General features: G+C 37.5%; 1 protein-coding gene and 1 pseudogene across 2 annotated transcripts in view; both read right to left on the reverse strand.

Moving 5' to 3' along the window:
• LOC112612062 (zinc finger protein 492) overlaps nt 1–22,897 on the reverse strand; it is a 446,617-nt gene that overhangs the window by 147,688 nt on the left and 276,032 nt on the right. The window lies entirely within an intron of this gene.
• On the reverse strand, nt 12,427–12,944 carry LOC112612072 (annotated as a pseudogene). The gene has a single exon (XR_003116804.1). The product of XR_003116804.1 is annotated as a replication protein A 14 kDa subunit pseudogene (transcript).

A 22,897-nucleotide genomic window follows, 5' to 3' on the forward strand; every position in this document is an offset into this window, starting at 1 on the left:
GGCTGAGGCAGGAGAATCGCTTCAACCCAGGAGGTGGAGGTTGCACTGAGGCGCGATTATGCCACTGCACTGGGTGACACAGTGAGACTCTATCTCAAGAAAAAAAGATGAGATTTATTACCCAGAAAGTTCAGAAGATAATTATCAGGAGATAACTACTCTCTAGGGTGCTCAAAAAAGACTCCTTAAAATCACTACTAAAAATTACAGAAAATGGGAAATATCTGTATCTTGAAGTTTGCATAAAACTGATGTTTCTGTTTGGTTACATTCAGCCTGTAATTTACTTTTTTTTTTTGAGATGGATTTTCACTCTTGTTGGCATGCTGGGAGCCACCACTGCCGACCAGCCTATAATTTACTTTTTGGGAACAGTATTTCAGCAGTGATGCTGTGTTCTTCTGTGTGTATCAGCACATCATAAAAATTTGTCGTACTGCTGTTGATGTTTATGATTCACTTGGATAAGTGCGCTCTGACAGATTTTTTTTTTTTTTTACTATAGAGTTAATTATTTTTTTTCTTTGTTATTTTATTTTATTATTATTGTTTTTGAAACAGGATCTCACTCTGTTGCCCAGCTTGGAATGCAGTGGTGCGATCTTGGCTCACTGCAACCTCCGCCTCCTAGGTTCAAGCGATTCTCCTGCCTCAGCCTTCTAAGTTGCTGGGACTACAGGCACCCACCACCATGCCAGGCTAATTTTTGTAAAGGTCTTTTTTTTTTTTTTTTGAGTCTCTTCATTATTAAGTATCTTTATGCAGCTGGTGTGTATAAACTATCAAATTTAATCTGTCAGGTGCTCTTCTTTCTTAGGGTTTTTTGCATATATCTGTCCTTGGAAAATAAAGACTTTCATCTTCTTTTGTAGTCCAGAAAAACTGGGAAAAACACAGGTTCTTCAACATACTGAATGTTTGATAAAATATTCTTCTTAGGCCAAAATCATTGGCATTACTGGTGAGCTTGTTAGAAATTCAGAAGCTCAGACTTTATTCCAGATGTTCTAGAAAAAATAATCTCCATTACAAGATCTCCAGTCTATTGTACACATTAAAATTTGATAAGTACCTTCTAACTCAACATGTCTTTTTTATCTCAAAAATACACAGAACTCATTGTCTAGGATGTTAACATCACACTCAAAAACATACAGGCTTAATTTTTTACTTTAATGCTTTTATACTTTTTTATAATTTTATACTTTATTATCCAGAATACATGCCTTAATTTTATACTTTATTTATTTTTATACTTTTTTTATACATGCTTTCATTTTATACTTTATTATCCAGAAAAGTATCATATATACACTGATGTTGTGGATCTTATTCCACTTTTTTCAGAGTTAGAGAATACATAAGAGAGTATTTCTGTGTTGAAAATTATTTTCAACAAGGCGTGGTGGCTCACGCCTGTAATCCCAGCACTTTGGGAGGCCGCGGTGCATGGATCACCTGAGGTCAGGAGTTCGAGACCAGCCTGACCAATATGGTGAAACCCCGTCTCTACTAAAATTACAAAAATTAGCTGGGCATGGTGGCGGGTGTCTGTAATCCCAGCTACTTGTGAGGCTGAGGCAAGAGAATCGCTTGAACCCAGGAGGCAGAGGTTGCAGTGAGCTGAAATTGCACCATTGCACTCCAGCCTGGGCAACAAGTGCAAGACTCTGTCTTAAAAAAGAAAAAAAAAATTTATCGGATGATTTAGTCATTCCTATAAGTCAGAACCTGTTCTCTTTACTCTCATTTCACCTTTAGTCAAATTAAAAATTCTGCCCTTGGCCACCTGATGTGTGTGTGTATGTGTGTTTTTCAGGGACCATTGACATTCATGGATGTGGTAATAAAATTTTCTCCAGAAGAGTGGCAATTCCTGGACACTGCACAGCAGAATTTATATAGGGATGTGATGTTAGAGAACTACAGAAACCTGGTCTTCCTGGGTGAGAATAACTTCAATACACAATTCTAAGATACTCTAAATTTTTCTTTTTTGTTGTTTTTGTAGAATGTTTTTTGGTAATTGATGCTTTGCATAAATGAGTTCACATCAGTGTTTTGAAGAAAATCTTGGGAATTTGTCAGTGTAGAAAAGGATTTCTTTAAGATAAACATCTTGAAGTTCACCTTGATCTGAACTTTCCACATTCCTGAGCAGACCTGTATTTTTTATTCTACATTAGTGACAATTTCAAAATTTAGTGACATAAAATATTGTTGCCCACATCTTAACATGTAATTGTCGACACCAGCTTTTGATTCATTCGTACTGAGTAGTTAAACTATTATTTATTTATTTATTTATTTATTTATTTATTTTTTTTTTGAGGCGGAGTCTCGCTCTGTTGCCCCCAGGCTGGAGTGCAGTGGCGCGATCTCGGCTCACTGCAAGCTCCGCCTCCCGGGTTTATGCCATTCTCCTGCCTCAGCCTCCCGAGTAGCTGGGACTACAGGCGCCGCCACTACGCCCGGCTAATTTTTTGTATTTTTAGTAGAGACGGGGTTTCACTGTGTTAGCCAGGATGGTCTCGATCTCCTGACCTCGTGATCCGCCCGTCTCGGCCTCCCAAAGTGCTGGGATTACAGGCTTGAGCCACCGCGCCCGGCCTATTTATTTATTTATGAGAGGGAGTGTTGCTGTTGCCCAGGCTGGAGTACAATGGCACGATTTTGGCTCACTGGAACCTCCCGGGTTCAAGAGATTCTTCAGCCTCAGCTTTCTGAGTCACTGGGACTACAGGCTTGTGCCACCAAGCCCAGCTAAGTTTTGTATTTTCAGTAGAGAAGAGGTTTCACCGTGTTGGCCAGGCTGGTCTCGAACTTCTGACCTCAAGTGATCCACCCTCCTCCGCCTCCCAAAGTGCTGGGATTACAGGCATGAGTCACCATGCCCAGCCCATTTTCTAAATATTTAGAAGTTACTGTTATAAATTCGTGTTTTGGGGTTAATATACTAGAATATTCCATTACGTTCTCTTTACTGAGCACATTATTTGAAGAATATGAGCAACATTCATGTTACTTATTTTTAATAAAACAGGTATTGGTGTCCCTAAGCCAGATTTGATCACCTGTCTGGAGCAAGGAAAAGAGCCCTGAAATATGAAAAGACACAAGATGGTGGCCAAACCCCCAGGTAGGTGAGAGTGAACACAATGGACAACACAGATGAGAGGTCCAAAGGTTAAGGAGAAAACCAGTCCTTAAAATAGATTTTGGGAAGCTGTGTTCCAAAGAAAATAGTTTCAAGAAAATCTATATTTTCATATTTTCAGGGGAACCATAAATATCTGCATAATTTTATAAAACTCTGTGTTAGGCTGGGCAAATGTCTCACGCCAGTAGATCCAGCACTTTGGGAGGCCAAGGCGGGTGGATCACCTGAGGTCAGGAGTTCGAGACCAGCCTGGCCAACATGGTGAAACTCGTTCTCTACTAAAAATGTAAAAATTTCCTGGTCGTGGTGGTGCACGCCTGCTATTCGGTGTAATCCCTGCTATTCGGGAGCTGAGGCAGGAGAATCACTTGAATTAAGGAAGCAGAGGTTTCAGTGAGCCATTGTCATGCCATTGCACTTCAGCTTGTGTGAGAAGAGAGAAAGTCCGTCTCAAAGTTAAAAAAAAATAAAAATAAAAAAACCTATGTTAAACTATTTTTTAAGTTCTCTTGTTTTACCATGTTTAAAATATGTGAGAGTAGTGGTTTCTGTTCCATTTGTTTTTTCATTTTTCTGCATAATTCATCCTGTTTTTATTAGTATAGTCTTGAAATACAGTTTGGGATTATTAAGTATGACATCCTCCTGGTTCTTTTTTGTCAAGATTGCTTTGGCTATTCAAAGTTTGTTGAAGTTTCATGTAAATTTTAGGATTGTGTTTTACATTACTATATAAAATATACCACTGGAGTTGTTTTTTTTTTTGAGATGGAGTTTTGCTCTTGTTGCCCAGGCTGGAGTGCAATGGCACGATCTGGGCTTACTGCTACCTCCGCCTCCTAGGTTCAAGCGATTCTCCTGCCTCCGCCTCCCGAGTAGCTGGGATTACAGGCATGTGCCACCATGCCCAGCTAATTTTTAGAGACAGGGTTTCACCATGTAGGCCAGGCTAGTCTTGAACTCCTGACATCAGGCGATTTGCCCACCTTGGCCTCACAAAGTGCTGGGATTATAGGTGTGAGCCACTGTGCTTGTTTTTTGTTTTTGTTTTTGTTTTTGTTTTTTTATAATTGAGATTGAGTTTTGCATTTGTCGCCCAAGCTGGAGTGCAATGGCGCGATCTCGGCTCATTGCAACCTCTGCCTCCTGGGTTCAAGTGATTCTCCTGTCTCAGCTTCCCCACAGCTGGGATTATAGGGAAGAGCCACCACACCCAGCTGCTTTTTGTATTTTTAGAGACAGGGTTTCATTGTGTTGGTCAGGCTGGTTTCGAACTCCTGATCTCAGGTGAATCACCTGCCTAGACCTCCCAAAGTACTGGGATTACAGGTGCGAGCCACCACTTGGGGCCAATCACATGTGATTTGCAAATAGTTTTACCAGTTTGCAAATATTTTACCAATTTCCTTTGAAGAGAGACATTGTCACTCTTTTGAATTTTTTTTTTTTTTTTTTTTTGATGTGCAGAAATATTGAAGTATGGTGTGGTTAAATTTCTATTTTCTTTTTTCTGTTGTTCATGCATTTAATGTCATATCTAAGAAAATGGTGCCAAGACCAATTTCATGTCTTTCCCCTAAGAGAATTGTTATTTTTTATTTCTAAGTACCATATAAATATATATACACACACACCCCTATATATATATATATACACACACATATATAAAATTTTCCTTTTTTTTTTTTTTTTTTTTTACAAGATGTAATCTTGTTCTGTTGCCCAGGTTGGAGTGCAGTGCCATCATCTTGGCTCACTCCAAAATCCACCTCCTGGGTTCAAGTGATTCTCCTGCCTCTCAGCCTCTCAAATAGCTGGAATTACAGGCGCCTGCGACCATGCTCTGCTAATTTTTGTATTTTTAGTAGATACGGGGTTTCAACATATTCTCCAGCCTGGTCTCAAATTCCTGACCTCAGGTAGTCTGCCCACCTTGGCCTCCCAAAGTGTTGGGGTTACAGGTGTGAGCCACTGTGCGTGGCCCTAAAATACTTTTTGTATATAGTTCAAAGAAACAATCCAGCTTTATCAGTGTAGGTATCCAGTTTTCAAAATTATTATTTGAAGAGATTATTTTTTCTCCATTGTGTGCTCATGGTAACTTTGTGGAAGATCATTTGATCATATACAGAAGGTTTTATTTCTGAGCTCTTTATTCTTTTGTTTTTTTTTCTTCTGTTTATCTTTGTGTTAGTATCACATTGTTTTTGGGATTGTAGCTTTTAATATGTTTTAAAATTAGGAAGTATAATACTTATTTTTCAGGGTGTTTGGCTAGTTATAGTTTACAATCAAATTTAAAATTTTTGAACAACATATTTGTTTAAAAAGTCTGTGCTATTAGGATTTTATAAAGATTATATTAAATTTGTTCACCCTTGTAGGTTGTATTGACATGTTAACAAAATAAAATTTTTCGACCCTTCAGCAGGTATATATTGAAGAGTGTGTTTTATATTTGTTTATTTTTCTAATCTCTTTTTAGAGACAGGGTCTTACTATGTTGTGCAGGCTAGTTTCAACCTCCTGGGCTCAAGCAGTTCTCTTGCCTTGGCCTCCAAAATTGTTAATATTACAGGCGTGAGCCACCATGCCTGTCCCGTGTGTTTTATTTTATGTATTTTTGGATTTGCCTGTTTTTCCTAGTTTCATTCAGTTTTGGTCAGAATACACATAGTGTATGATTTTGGTCTTAAGTTTATTTGTTGTTGTTGTTTTGAGACAGAATCTCACTCTGTCACTCTGACTTTTCTTTATAAGTTATCCACTTTCAGGTATTCCTCTATGTGCAAAATAATTAATAGAATCTATAATGTTGTCTATGCTTCCTGTTTTCTTATCGATCTTTTATCTGAATTTTTAATTTATTATTTAAAATGGGATTTTGGTGTCTAAAATCATTGCGTTGCTATGTATTTTCTGTTTCACTTTGCCAATATTTGCTTTATATATTTTGGATATATGTCTCATATATTATAATATATGATATTTTTATATATATATCATAATATATATGATAGTTATAGATTCCTGGTAAAGTGACCCATTTGACCATTACATACCAATTTTTGTCTCACATTAGTACTTGACTTAAGGCATATTATGCCTAATATAATTATGACCACCTCACTTAATTGCGGTTACTATTTACATGGAATATAGATTTTTTCCATTATGTTGCTTTCACCCTGTTTGACTCAATGCTAAAATGAGTCTCTTATAGACAGCATACTGTATTGCTTTTTTACTTAATCCTCTCAAACATCTTGTTTCTTATTCTTTTTATAAATTTAATTAATTAATTAATTAATTTTTGAGACGAAGTCTTCCTCTCTTACCCAGGCTGGAGTGCCAGTGGCCGATCTCAGCTCACTGCAAGCTCCGCCTTCCAGGTTCACGCCATTCTCCTGCCTCAGCCTCCCAAGTAGCTGGGGCTACAGGCGCCCGCCACCACGCCCTGCTAATTTTTTGTGTTTTTAATAGAGATGGGGTTTCACCGTGTAGCCAGGATGGTCTTGATCTCCTGACCTTGTGATCCGCCCGCCTTGGCCTCCCAAAGTGCTGGGATTACAGGCGTGAGCCACCGTGCCCGGCCCTTAAATTTAATTATTTATTTAGGATAGGATCTCACTCTGTTAACCAAGCTAGTTTGCAGTGGCCTTATCACAGCTCACCACACCCTCAACCTTCCCAAACTCAGATGATGTCAATTCAGCCTCTTAAGTAGCTGGGTTACAGGCATGTGCCATCATCACCCAGCTGGGTTTTTTGTTTGTTTGTTTGTATTTTTTGTAGAGACAGGGTTGCCCAGGCTGGCCTTGAACTACTGAGATCAAGTGATAAGGCCACTTGGGCCTCACAAAGTCCTGGGACTACATGATAACATTTCTCACTCTTTCTCTTTTTTTTTTCTTTGAGACAGAGTTTTGCTGTTGTTGCCCAGGCTGGAGTGCAATGGCACAATCTTGGCTCACCACAAGATCCGCCTCCCAGGTTCACATGATTCTCCTGCCTCAGCCTTTTGAGTAACTGGGATTACAGGCATGTGCCATCATGCCCAGCTAGTTTTGTGTTTTTAGTAGAGACGGGGTTTCTCCATGTTGGCCACGCTGGTCTCACACTCCCAACCTCAGGTGATCTTCCTGCCTCGGCCTCCCAAAGTGCTGGGATTATAGACGTGAGTCATCGTGCCTGGCTACATTTCTTTTTATTAAGTTGTTTAATTTACATTTAAAATAATTGCTTAAAGATATGAAGTTACTATTAACAGTTTATTATTGTTTTATGTATTTTTTGTAGATATGTTTTTTCTCATTTCCTGTTTTACTGCCTTAATTTTTATTTTAATTTAGTGACATGCCTTGGTTATTTTTTATTGTTTCACATACTTTCTATAAATATAATGCAGTCATCCTGAAATATAATGTAATCATTTTGAAAAATGGAGATTAAATAAAACATCTTAAAGTTAAAACAATACATTTTAATATGATAACTTCAATTGAATACAAAAACCTATAGCTTTATATTTTCCAGTTTGTTATTGATATTGTAAATATATTGTGTATCTATTAACAAATGTATGCAGATTTAGTCTTGGTTTTTATATTTACAGAAGTTGTTTAAGGGTTTTATGTACCATCATTATAATAGAATTCTGTATGTGTCTCTATATTTACATTTAACAGAGAGCTCTCTCTATATATATATTTTTTTTTTTTTTTTGAGAGGAGTTTTGCTCTGTCGCACAGGCTGGAGTGCAGTGGCATGATCTCGGCTCAGCTCACTCAGGTTCAAGCGATTCTCTGCCTCACAGGTTCAAGCGATTCTCCTCCCTCAGCCTCCTGCGTAGCTGAGATTATAGGCATGAGCCATCACACCCAACTAAATTTTCTATTTTTAGTAGAGATGGGGTTTCAGCATGTTGGTCAGGCTGGTCTTGAACTCCTGACGTCAGGTGATCTGCCCGCCTTGGCCTCCTATAGTGCTGGGATTTTATGATGCTGTCCAGCATGATTTTATTTTATTTATTTATTTAAAAAAATTTTTTTTTTTGGAGTCTTGCTCTGTCGCCCAGGCTGGAGTGCAGTGGTGCAATCTCAGCTCACTGTAAGCTCTGCCTCCTGGGTTTACGCCATTCTCCTGCCTTCAACAAGATTGAAACTCCATCTCAAAAAAAAAAATGCTTCCTCAAATTTTTAATTTTTATATTGTTCTCTAGAATTCTTTAAATTTTATAGAATAATTACGATTGTTTTCTGCATCATTATAACAATGGTAAGAAATTTCATTTTTATGTATGTGCATATCTTTCCTAGAAAATAATGTATTTTTATATGATTGTGTGTTATTTTCTCTCTCTCTTTTTTATTTTTGAGATGGATTCTTGCTGTGTCACCCAGGCTGGAATTCAGTGGTGCAATCTCGGCTCACTGCCACCTCCACTTCCTGGGTTCAAGTGATTCTCCCTCCTCAGCCTCCTGAATAGCTGGGATTATAGGCACACACCACCACACCTGGCTAATTTTTGTATTTTTAGTGGAGACAGGGTTTTGCCATGTTGGCCAGGCTGATCTTGAACTCCTGACCTAAGGTGATCCATCTGCTTTGGCCTCCCAAAATGCTGGTATTACAGGTGTGAGTCACCATACCTGGCCTGTTGTTTTCTTGAATCATGTTATTTTCAGTGGAAGAAACTGCTTTCGGTATGTTTTATACATAGGGCACATGCAGCGCCAATATACTTTTTCAGAATTTGATTACTTTGGAAGGTTTTTTGTTTTATTTTTGGCAGGACAGATTTGCTGATAGTATTATTCTCAGTTGGTAGCTATTTTTTCAGGACTTTGACTATATCACACAGTTCCCATCTGGCCTCCAAAATTTTTGTTGACAATTTAGTAGTTATCTGAAAGCCTGCTTGTAACTGCAAGCAGTTTCCAAGATTCTCTTTTTGTCTGTGACTTTTAAAAGTGTGCCTATATATGTGTTTGCTCTAAATATTTTTGTGTTTTTCTTAGTTTGTTGAGCTTCTTCATTTTTATTTTATGTTTTCTTTTAGAATGTTTTTGTTTGTTTTTGTTGAGACAGAGTCTTCCTCTGTCTCCCAGGCTGGAGTGCAATGGCGTGATCTTGGCTCACTGCAACCTCCACCTCCCAGGTTTAAGCAATTCTCCCGCCTCAGCCTCCTGAGTAGCTGGGAGTACAGGTGCTTGCCACCACACCCAGCTAATTTTTTGTATTTTTAGTAGAGATGGGGTTTCACCATGTTAAGCAGGATGGTCTCGATCTCTTGACCTTATGATCTTCCTGCCTTGGCCTCCTGAAGTGCTGGGATTATAGACATGAGTCACCGCGCCTGGACACAATTTTTTAGTTATAATTTTTTTAAAATATTTTTTACTTCCACAATTTCTGGTTTTTTGATATTTCATACTTTTGTTACCCTCATTTTTCTGTTTTTCTATAGTTATCTGTTTCCATTTCACTCATCGAGTATTTATATATTTGAATATAAAATTATTCACTTTATTTTCAATTTTTAAAATTAATACAAACATCTTTTTTTTTTTTTTTTGAGATGCAGTCTTGCTGTGTCCCCCAGCCTGGAGTGCAGTGGTGCAATCTCGGCTCACTGCAAGCTCTACCTCCCGGGTTTACGCCATTCCCCTGCCTCAGCCTCCTTAGTAGCTGGGACTACAGGTGCACGCCGCCACACCCAGCTAATTTTTTGTATTTTTAGTAGAGATGGAGTTTCACTGTGTTAGCCAGGATGGTCTTGATCTCCTGACCTCGTGATCCGCCAGCCTTGGCCTCCCAAAGTGCTGGGATTACAGGCATGAGCCACCGTGCCCGGCCTATAAACATCTTTTTTATAATTTATTTCTGAAAACTTTATGATATATTTGATGGAACTGTGGTGCCCTATTTTGTATACATTGTAGTCTTTAAGATTTGGATGTTATTAAAAGCTACCTGTCACATAAGTTATGGCATAGTCTGAAAAGAATTATCTTGGTTAGAGATGTTGGGAGTCTGTCAAACAGGTTCTTATGACATGTCTTGTCTGAATTTAGTGTTTACTTTCTAGTTAAAGAAGTTTATTCATGTTTCTTTAGAGTCATCACTTGCTACACCTGTTCCCTGTCTGTTATACTGCAGTTTCTCTGCTACTGTAACATTTACATTTAGTCTCAGCAAACTCAAAGTGTCACTTCAAAGTATATGACTTTATGTTATTGGAAACAGAAACCAAGTGTCTGGAAAAGCCCCTAGAAGACGGAAATAAAGATGAATGTGCCAGTATTTTACTTGTCTTTTAAAAAAGAATTCAGGAGCTTACTATTTACTTGTAAAGGTTCTTTGGTATATTGGGGAGCAGGAAGAGCTGTTTTGGGTAGATGTAATAAACTTTTCTCTTCATTCTATGAGGGTCTTTGGGGCACTGCACCTACTTAACTCATTGATACTTTTCCACAAGTGTATTTTGGTCTGTATGTTTTTGTTACATTTATATGTCTATGAAGTAATTATGGCCTGTGGTATTTTCGTATGCCATCTTGCTTATGTAGTTTGTATAATTTTATAGCTTAGATTTGTAAAGTATATCCATCTGGGTCTAGTAAGTGAAGTAATTTGTTATTTTTATTTTTTTCAGTTGTGTATTCTCATTTTGCCCAAGACCTTTGGCCAGAGCAGGGCATAAAAGATTCTTTCCCAAAAGTAATACTGAGAAGATATGGAAAATATGGACATGACAATTTACAATTAAGAAAAGGCTGTGAAAGTGTGGATGAGTGTAAGATGCACAAAGTAGGTTATGATGAACTTAAGCAATGTTTGATAACTACCCAGAACCAAATATTTCAGTGTGCTAAATATGTAAAAGTCTTTCATAAATTTTCAAGTTCAAATAGCCATAAGATAAGACATACTGGAAATAATTCTTTCAAATGTAAAGAATGTGGCAAATCACGTTGCATGCTTTCACACCTAACTCAGCATGAAAGAACTCATACTAGAGTGAATCGTTACAAATGTAAAGAATGTGGCAAAGCCTTTAGTATGCCCTCAAGTCTTAATAATCATAAGAGAATTCATACTGGAGAGAAACCCTACAAATGTGAAGAATGTGACAAAGCCTTTAGTAAGTCCTCAAGCCTTAGTAAACATAAGAGAATTCATACTGGAGAGAGACCCTACAAATGTGAAGAATGTGGCAAAGCTTAAAATACATGCACACCTTACTACACATAACAGAATTCATACTGGAGAGAAACCCTACAAATGTGAAGAATGTGGCAAAGCCTTTAACCGATCCTCATCCCTTACTATACATAACAGAATTCATACTGTAGAAAACCTTACAAATGTAAACAATGTGGCAAAGGTTTTAGCCAATCCTCATCCTTTACTAAACATAAGATAATTCATACTACAGAGAAACCCTACAAATGTGAAGAATGTGGCAAAGCCTTTAACAAGTCCTCAATTCTTAACATAACATAAGATGATTCATACGAAAGAGAAACCACAAACCTTAAAGATGTGATAATGCTTTTTACGAAATCTCAAACTTTTTTAAATATGAAAGAAATCATGCTGGTGAGAGAGAACTAGAAATGTGAAGAATACGACAAAGCCTTTAAAGGCTATTTAAATAGTTGTCTCACTTGATTGTAGGTAAGATACTTTATACTCGAGAAAACTACAAGTGTGAAGAATGTGGCAAAACTTAACTAATGCTCATACCTTAGTGCAGAGGAAATAATTTATTTTTGAGACAAATTGTACAAATATAAAGAATGTGACAAAGCCATTAATAACTGCTCACATCTTAACATCAGAGAGCTAATACAAGCATTAAAGTTTCAATTACTGTCAAAAGATCTTCCAGAAAATAGAAGCCTTTAAAATGTATTAAATTTATTGCTGTAAATTCTTATGGCTTACAATTCAGAATCTCTACATGCAATTTTTTTTTAAATTTTTCTGGTACTCATACTAGACTCATGAATTTCTTGATTCTTATTTCTTTTCTTTTTTTTTTTTTTTTGGTATGTACCATTTTAGTTTTTATTAATAAAATAGAAACCTAAACTCAGAGAACTGCTTTATTCTTGCATCTAATCTGACCATATATTGGAGTAGCAATTCTTTATAAAAGGACTTAGGTGAGAACTGTCAATATATCAGTTCCATCAAAAACTCTAGGTTGGAATATCTTAAAAAGAGCAAATTAAATATGAGAAAGCACAGAAATCTCCCCCTCAAACAAGAGGGGCTTCCTTTAATAGTCTTTAATGTAGCTCATTTGCAATTGTATGAAAATCCATCAAGATCAATCATGTTGCACAGTCCCTAAAGGATAAAACTGAGGGAACTCATGGATAATTTTCACAGCTTCATTGTAAAGTCTAAGATCAAAAGGATGGTTATCTTCTTTAAACTGGACATAAGATGTACACAAGATGGTGGCCTTGGTGGTTACTTTTCCAACCACTTCCATAATTCCAGAGATTTCTTCATCAAGGGGTTCCATCAACTCGATGGTTCCATTTTTTCCTTCTCCATCTGGAAGAATAAACATTTTTCCAGTGGGATGAATCTTTTCCAGCCTCTCTACGAAGCAGACAGGCTTGTCTATGAACTGAGCTAGCATGCTGGCGTTGATGCGCGACCTCGGCAACTCCATCATGTCCACCATGATTATGGCCCAAGAGTGCGGCTGGCAGGAAACCCACAGACTACTGAAACTGTGTGCCCCGCGGTGTCTGTGGGGCAGATTTCTTCTTTCTGTTTTATAAAGTATTCATTATGTTAGCTGGTCAGTGATTATAGGAATTGTTTTTATGAGATTTAGTAGTGCACACAAAGTAATTTTCAAAGGTAATTCCATTAGTGTATTAAGTTTTAGTGTTAGAACATTCCATTTTGTTCTTTTAAGTGCAGAAACTTTTTTTTTTTTTTTTTTTTTGAGGCGGAGTCTTGCTCTGTCACCCAGGCTGGAGTGCAGTGGCCGGATCTCAGCTCACTGAAAGCTCCTCCTCTCGGGTTCACGCCATTCTCCTGCCTCAGCCTCCCGAGTAGCTGGGACTACAGGCACCCGCCACTTCGCCTGGCTAGTTTTTTGTATTTTTTAGTAGAGACGGGGTTTCACCATATTAGCCAGGATGGTCTCGATCTCCTGACCTCATGATCTGCCCGTCTCGGCCTCCCAAAGTGCTGGGATTACAGGCTTGAGCCACCGCGCCCGGCCGAAGTGCAGAAACTTACATAGGCCTACTTTTATTTTTATTTTTTATTTTTTGAGATGGAGTTTCACTGTTATCACCCAGGCTGAAGTGCAGTGGTGCAATCTTGGCTCATTGCAGCCTCCACCTCCCAGGTTCAAGTGATTCTTCTCCCTCAGCCTCCCGAGTAGCTGGGATTAAAGGCATCTGCCACCACGCCTGGCTAATTTTTGTATTTTTAGTAGAAATAGGGTTTCATTGTGTTGGCCAGGCTGGTCTCGAACTCCTGACCTCAAATGATATGCCCACCTCGGCCTCCCAAAGTGCTGGGATTACAGGCGTGAGTCACCGCACCCAGCTGAGCCTATCTTTATGTAGTTATTTTTTTTTTAAATTTTATTATTGACATAAATTTTATTTATTGAATCAATTTGTTCAGGTAAGTACTAGGGAAGCTTCGTAACTTTTGAGGATGTTTTTATATGTAAAATATATCAACGAACATGATAGTGCTTGCTATGTAACAGATGCTCCATAATAAGGCAGAAATATTCGTGCTAAACTTAGTTTGTAACTTTGATTCAGAAATGAAAAATACCACTGGGCCAGGTACACTGACTCACGCCTATAATCCCAGCACTTTGGAAGGCAGAGTTGGGTAGATCATAAGGTCAGGTGATGAGACCATCGTGGCTAACACAGTGAAACCCTGTCTCCACTGAAAATACAAAAAATTAGCCAGCCATGGTAGTAGACACCTGTAGTTGCAGCTACTCAGGTTGCTGAGGCAGGTGAATGGTGTGAATCTGGGAGGTGGAGCTTGCAGTGAGCCAAGATTTCACCGCTGCACTCCAGCCTGGGCAACAGAGCTGGACTCTGTCTCAAAAAAAAAAAAAAAAAAAAAAAATACCGGCTGGGCATGGTGGCTCATGCCTGTAATGTCAACACTTTGGGATGCCGAGGTGGGTAGGTCACCTGAAGTCAGGAGTTCAAGACCAGCCTGGCTAACATGGTGAAACTCCATCTCTACCAAAATACAAAACTTAGATAGGCATGATGGCAGGTGCCTGTAACACCACCTCCTTGGAAGGTTGAGACATGAGAATTGCTTGAATGTGGGAGGCAGAGGTTGCAGTGAGCCGAGATCATGCCATTGTACTCCAGCCTGGGTGACAGACTTTTTTCTCAAAAAAATAAAATATCACTGCTGAGGATACAACATAGATTTTTTTTTTTTCATGTGGAGAGGACACTTTTTTTTTCAGGCTGCAAAGCTGAATCTTGCTGAATTTAAAGAGAGATTCTGCTGCTTTAATTTCCTAATTATCTTGATTTTTTTTTTAACTTTTTATGTGTATTCTAACTATGTGTCACAGCCCTTTTTCTTCTTGCTCTATTATGGCTACAGGTTTCTCACTTATCTCCATGCCATGTCATTTCACATGGTACTTTGTAGGTTCTGATGAGAAAGTTGGTACTTTTTAATGCATTGAAAAATTGGTTTTAACTAGAGTTTGCTTATTAACATAACTTTCAGATTAGTTAGTTAAAAGACATAACACTTTCCACAAGAATATATCAGCATAGAATTTATATCAGTGAGAAGAATATATCAGTTAGCATGGTTTTGTTTATAAAAGGAAAACCTTGTTAGATTCTCACACACAGAGTGAAAAATATAGTTTGCTAAAATAGATGTCTTAGAAATTTAATTTTTAAGAGTTGATTGTAAGTGAACAATTTCAAATTTAATTTTTATAATGTACTTATAGCATGAGTTATGTTTTCTATACAGTATCTTCAATTTTTAAGTGTGAATTTTGAAGCTGGCAAAATAATAAAGTGATCTCTGGATTTGACATTTGATGTAATTTTTTTTCATGTTGATACTACAATTTGGAGGAACTTCTCACTTTTTTTTCTAGTCTACAGTTTTTACTCTTTGTCACCTAACTGTAGTCAACTCCCTGGTCCTTTTCTCTGGAAAACTTTTGGAGAGCGTGGCTGCTTTTGGATTAAAATATTTCCCATTATTTTGCATAAAAACTAGTTTACTGTGTTCACGGAGTGGCCAGTCATGGGACCGTAAGCAACAGCTGCACCTTTTAGTGTTTCTCTTATTATCATCAACAGAAACTCTATGCTTGAAATAAAAGCCCTAACGTACATTGCCTCTTCCCATACACTCTGCTGGGTCCAGAAAATGCTGTTAAAAATTAGAGTTTCTAAGCTGGGCATGGTGGCTCACGCCTGTAATCCCAGCACTTTGGAAGGCTGAAGTGGGTGGATCACCTGAGGTCAGGAGTTTGAGACCAGCCTGGTTAACATGGTGAAACCCCATCTTTACCAAAAATAGAAAAATTAACTGGGCATGGTGGTGGGTGCCTGTAGTCACAGCTACTCGGAAGGCTGAGGCAGGAGAATCCCTTGAATCCAGGAGGCAAAGGTTGCATTGATCCAAGATTGTGCCATTGTACTCCACGCTGTCTTAAATAAGTAAATAAAATAAATATCAGAGTTCCTATGGTCATGGCTGACAAACTAAATGACAAAAACTTTTTGATGGTATTCAGCTGTTTAAGACAAAGACACAGTACTTGAAACATTGTTATAAATATATATATATGTGTGTGTGTGTGTGTGTGTGTGTGTGTGTATATATATATATATATATATAATTTTTAGACAAGGGTCTTGCTGTGTTACCCAGCTGAAGTGCAGTGGCATGGTCTCAGCTCACTAAAACTTCCACATTTCAGGGTCAAGCAATTCTCATGTCTCAAATAGCTGGGATTACAGGTTGGTGGCACCATGCCTGGCTACTTTTTCTATTTTTCATGGAGATGGGGTTTCTTCATGTTGGCCAGGCTGGTCTTGACCTCAAGCGATTCACCCACCTTGGCCTCCCAAATTGCTGGAATTACATGTGTGAGCCAGTGCCTCCATTTAATTATATGTGTGTATGTGTGTGTGTGTGTGTGTATATATATATAAATTTCTTTTTTCCAAAATGGTCTCACTCTGTCCTCCAGGCTGAAGTGCAGTGCAGCCTCCATCTACTGGGTTTAAGTGATTCTCCTGCCTCACTCTTCTGAGTAGCTAGGACTACAGGCCACCACTCCTGGCTAATTTTTGTATTTTTGGTAGAGACATGGTTTCACCCTGTTAGCCAGGCTGCTCTTGAACTCCTGACCTCAGGTGATCCACCCACCTTAGCCTCTCAAAGCACTGATTACAGGTATGAGTCACCATGCCAAGCTAAAAATACACTTTTCAAGTTGACAGATAAAATGTGTATTCTGCAAAACAATATTTTTAGGTATGTATACATCGTCACATGCTTAATTCTAGGTAATTAATGCTTTACCTCATGTAGTTAACATTTTTGTTGTGAGATCACGTGGCATTGTCTTAACATTTTTGAAAACCAGAAATACATTAGAATGAACTATAGTCATTGTGCTGTACAATAAATATTTTGGACTTATTCCTCTTATTCAAGTATAATTATATATTCTTTTCTTTCTAACTGCCCATTCTAAACAACTTGGCATCTGGTATTCACCATTTTATTCTCTACAGCAATGAGATTGTTCTTTAGAATTCTTGTGTAAGTGAGACCGGGCCTGGTGGCTCACGCTTGTAATCCCAGCACGCTGGGAAGCCAAGGCAGGTGAATCACTTGAGGACAGGAGTTCGACACCAGCCTGACCAATATGGTGAAACCCTGTCTCTGCTGAAAATACAAAAAAAATTAGCCAGGCATGGTGGCGGGCACCTGTAATCTCAGCTACTTGGGAGGCTGAGGCAGGAGAATTGCTTGAACCCAGTGAAGGTTGCAGTGAGCTGAGATCACACCATTGCAATCCAGCCTGGGAAACTTGCAAAACTGTCTTAAAAAAAAAAAAATAGTGTAAGTGATATCATAAGATAGTATTCATTCTGTGTCTGGCTTATTTAAAGTAATATAATGTTCTCCAGGTTAATCCATGTTACTGAAAGTAATAGAATTTTCTTTTTTAAAAGATGAATAGTATTCAATTTTGTGTGTATACCGCATTTATTTTATTTACTCATTAGATGTCAAACTGTTGACTCTGTATTTTGGCTATTGTGAGGAGTGCTGCAAACAACATAGAAGTGCAAATGTTTCTTTTCTTTTTTAGACAGGGTCTTGTTCTGTTGCCCAGGCTGGAGGCAGAGGCCTGATCTCGGCTCACTGCCACCTCCGTCTCCCAGGTTCAAGTGATTCTCCTGCCTCAGGCTCCCAAGTAGCTGGGATTACAGGCACGCACCACTGTGCCTGGCTAATTTTTGTATTTTTAGTAGAGACGAGGTTTCATCATGTTGATCAGGCTGGTCTTGAACTCCTGACCTTGTGATCCACCAGCCTCAGCCTCCCGAAGTGCTGGGATTACAGGCGTGAGCCACCGTGCCCGGCCAAATGTTTCTTCATCCTTATTTTATTTGTTGTGGATATATATCCAGTATTGAAATTATTGTATTATATAATAATTTTGATCTTATTTTTTTTGTGAAATCTCTTTCGTTTTTCATAATTACCGTCCTCATTTACATTAAAACCAACAGTGTACAAGCATTCCCTTTTCTTCATCTCTATGCCAACACTTTTTTAAAAATTGTTTAATTTTTATTTTTTTGAAACATCGAGTCTTGCTCTTGTTGCCCAGACTGGAGTGCAATGGCACGATCTCAGCTCACCACAACCTCTGCCTTCCAGGTTCAAGCGATTCTCTTGCCTCAGCCTCCCAAGTGACTGGGATTACAAGCATGTGCTACCGCACCTGGCTAATTTTGTATTTTTAGTAGAGACAGGGTTTCTCCATGTTGGTCAGGCTGGTCTTGAACTCCCAACCTCAGGTGATCCGCCTGCCCCGGCCTCCTAAAGTGTTGGGATTATATTTTGCCAACTTCAAAAATTCACACTTAAAAAGGCATGAGCCACCGCGCTTGGTCGTTTTATTTATTTATTTATTTTTTTGAGATGGAGTCTTGCTCTGTCGCCCAGGCTGGAGTGCAGTGGCCGGATCTCAGCTCACTGCAAGCTCCGCCTCCCTGGTTCACGCCATTCTCCTGCCTCAGCCTCCCAAGTAGCTGGGACTACAGGCGCCCGCCACTTCGCCTGGCTAGTTTTTTGTATTTTTTCAGTAGAGACGGGGTTTCACCGTGTTAGCCAGGATGGTCTCGATCTCCTGACCTCGTGATCCACCTGTCTCGGCCTCCCAAAGTGCTGGGATTACAGGCTTGAGCCACCGCGCCTGGCCCATTTTTTTAATTTTTAATAAAAATCATTTTAACAGTGGTGAGTTGGTATCTTGTAGTTTTTTTGTTTTTTGGCATGCCTTTCTCTGATAATAATTGACACTGAGTATTTTTTAATATATTTGTTGTACATGTATACATTTTGAAATATATTTAAGGTTTGTGCAAATTTTTAGTAGTTATTAGTTTTTTTTGTATAGTTATTTGAGGTTTTGTTTTTTTTTTTTTTTTTTTTTTGAGATGGGGTCTTTCTCTGTCGCCAGGCTGGAGTGCAGTGGCATGATCTCAGCTCACTGGAACCTCCAACACCCTAGTTAAAGTGATTCTTCTGCCTCAGCCACCCGAGTAGCTGGGATTACAGGCGTGCACCACCACCCCAAACTAATTTTTGGATATTTAGTAGAGACGGGGTTTCGCCATTTTGGCCAGGATGGTCTCAGTCTCCTGATCTCATGATCCACCCACCTCGGCCTCTCAAAGTGCTGGGATTACAGACGTGAGCCACTCTGCCTGGCCTTGAGTTTCTTACATATTTTTGATGTTAAACTCTTGTCATGTGTATGATTTGCAAATATTTTGTCCCTTTTTTTAGTTGTTTCATTCTGTTTTATCATTCTGTGCAGCAGCTTTTTAATTAAAAGTAATCTGAGTAATCCATTTTTCCTTTGGTTATCTGGGATTTTGAGGTTAAATTAAAAAATTCACTGCCCAGGTCAATGCTATGATTTCACAATATTTTTTGTACTAATTTTAGAGTTTCAGGCCTTACATTTAATAACCTAATTTATTTTGAGTTGATTTTTATATATGGTGTGAGATTAGGATCTCATTGCTCTGTATGTGGATGTAAAGTTTCCTTAACCATTTATTGAAGATACTGTTCTTTAAGAAATTGTCACCTTTATATTTGTGTGAAATGTATTTCATTTCTTACTATAATGTTCTTTATACTGTACGGTGTTTCAACTTTTTGGTTAAAAGTATTTCAAAGTTTAGTTACTAGAGTTTTTGTAGATGGGATTTTTTTTAAATTTCATTTTGATATATTTATTATTGTACAGAAATGCTACTGAATTTTGGGTATTGTTTTTGTATCCTGTGAGTTTAATGAATTTGTTTATTATAATAGCTTTTAGTCAAGTCAGGCTTTTCTATACTTAAGATTGCATATAGAAATAAAAGATTATTAAACAGGGATTAATTTACTTTTTCCAATTTGGATGCCTTTGGTGTTATTCTCTTCTCTGTTATGTTTAATAAGACTTTAAAAAGTGCACATTCTTGCCTTGTTCTAGCTCTTAGAGTAAAATCTGTAATTTTTTTGTTTAGTATGTTGTTAGCTGTGCATTTTTTTGGTTACATACAGCATTTATCAGCTTGAGTTGCATTGCTACTATACCTAAGTTTTTCAGAGATGTATTATGGTGGAATGTTGAATTTTGTCAAATTTTTATTCTGCATCTATTTATATAGTAGAGTTGTGAAATCACAAATAATTCCACATAAATACAAAACATCCTCAGAAACTTCTATGGACATCTCTATGCATGCGAACTACAAAATTTAGAGAAAATAGATAAACTGAATACAAACAACTTCCAAGATTGAATCAGGAATTAACAGAAGTCTTGAAGGGAGCAAAGAGCATAAAGTGTATAATGAATTAGTAATTAAAAAAAAAAAACCTATCAACCACAAAAAGCCCTGGATCGGATGAATCCGCAGAAAATTTTATCACATATGCAAAGATGAGCTGGTCCTAATTGTACTGATTGTATTCCAAAAAAATCATGATGGGATTCCACCTTAACTTGTTACATAAAATTAGTATCCTGTTGCTCTCAAAATCTAGTGAAGACAGAACAACAAAAACAATTACAGGCCCTTATTCCTGTTGAACACAGAAACAAAAATCCTCCATGAAATACTAGGAAGCTGAGTTCATAAGGAAATAAAGTTATTTTGCCACAGTCATGTGAGCTTTATTCTATGAATGCAAGAATGTTTCATCATATGCAAGTCAATAAGTGTAATTCAGCATGTGAATATAATTTTAAGCAAAAAAGTATATATCACAATATATGCAGAAATAGCATTCAAGAAAATTCAATATTGACTCATGAACATATTCTCAAAAACCTTGGCATTCAAGAATCATACCTCAAAATAATAAGAGGTATGTATGACAAATCCTCAGCCAACATCGTACTGAACAGGAAAAAGCTGGATACATTCTCTCTAAGAATAAAAATAATACAAGAATATTCACTCTAAACAGTCCTATTCAACATAATTCTGGAAGTCCTAGCAAGAGCAATCCAAAAAAGAAAGAAAAGGAATCTAAAGAAGTCAAATTATCTGCACTGATGATATTCTTTTTCTAGAACCATTAAAGATTAGACCAGAAGACCCCTCTGCCTAAAAAAAGACTAAAGCAAAGTCTTAGGATACAAAATTACTATATAGAAATGAGTAGCATTTCTGTACACCAATAACAAGCTAAGAAAAAAAATTCAAGAACATAGTTCTATTTACAATAGCCACAAAGAAAAAATAATATATGTAGAAATGCATTAAATCAAGGAAGTACAGTATCTCTACAAGGAGAACATTAAACACTGCTGAAAAAAATGATACAAAACAAATAAATGGAAAAGCATTTCATGCTCATGAATTTGAAGAATCACCACTTAAAATGTTTATGCTGCATAAAGCAAGCTACAGATTAAGTGCTATTTCAAACCATCAATGACTTTTAAAAATAGAATTAAGAAAAGAAGCCTGTGAGCAGTGGTTCACGCCTGTAGTGCCAGCACTTTGGGAGGCTGAGGTAGGCGGATCACTTGGGGTAGGATTTCGAGACCAGCCTGGCCAACATGGTGAAACCCTATCTCTACTAAGAGTTAAAAAAAAAAAAAGCCAAATGTGGTGGTGTACGCCTGTAATCATAGCTACTCAGGAGGCTGAGATGGGAGGATTGCTTGAACCTGGGAGACAGGTTGCATTGAGCCGAGATAACACCACTGCACATTCCAGACTGGACAACAGAGTGAAGCTCTGTCTAAAAAAAAAAAAACAAAACTTTTAAAATATATATGGAAGAATAAAAGAATCCAAATAGTAAAGGCAACTTTAGACAAAAAGGACAAACCTGGAGATCTTCCATTACTTATCTTTAAACTGTACTATAAGCTACAGTAATCTGTATAATATATTTCTGGTACAAAAATATACATATAGACCAAAGCAAAAGATGAGAGAGCCCTGAAATAAAGCTACAGTACTCCAATTTATTATTGAAAAGTCTATAGAAATAAAGGAAAAATAACTTTCTATGCAATAAATAGCAGTGGGAAAACTGGCTAGTCATATGCAAAAGAAAATTGAATCCCTACCTCATATCATAAGAAATATGACAAGATAGATTTATAACTGAGTCTTCAAGCCACAGAAATCCTAGAAGAACACATAGAAGGTACATTTCTAGACACTGGCCTCTAGAAATAATTTATGACTAACACCTTAAAAGTGAATGCAACAAAAATTAAAATTTTAAAATGGCGCCTAAGTAAACTAAGGAGCTTTTACACAGTGAAAAGCTAAAGTAAACATAGAGCCTACAGTGTGGAATAAATTATTTGTATACTGCATATTGCAAAGGATTAATACATGGAGTCTATAAGAAATTTAATAAGAAAGAAAAGTGACATAAATACTTCTCAAAGGAAGACTAAAAGCTGCCAATAAGCATGCAGAAAATTGCTCAATATCTCTAATCAGAGAGATGTAACATTTTGGAGAGAAGAAAATATTTATAAACTTGGTGAAAATGCAAATTCAGCCCCTATGAAACAGTTTCTAGATTTTTCACAGAACTGAAAATAGAATTGCCATTTGACCCATTAACCCCTTTTTTGGGTGTCTACCCAAAGGAAAATAAAGAATTTTACAAAAATGACACCTGTACTTACATGTTTATTGCAGCACTATTTACAGTGGCAAAAATATAGGTACTTAGGAATCTTAGATTGGAATTTAAAAATGAGGTATTTATACACCATGAAATACTATGTAGCCACAGAGAATTAAGTAATGTCCTTTGCAGCAACATGGATGAAGCAGAAGGCCATTGTTTTAAGCAAATTAACACAGAATAGACAAACAAATACCACATGATCTCACTTACATGTTGGAGGTAAAACATTGGGTGCACAGAGAAACA

The sequence above is a fragment of the Theropithecus gelada genome, chromosome 19, assembly GCF_003255815.1.
Source record: "Theropithecus gelada isolate Dixy chromosome 19, Tgel_1.0, whole genome shotgun sequence".
NCBI classification, from domain to species: Eukaryota; Metazoa; Chordata; class Mammalia; order Primates; family Cercopithecidae; genus Theropithecus; species Theropithecus gelada.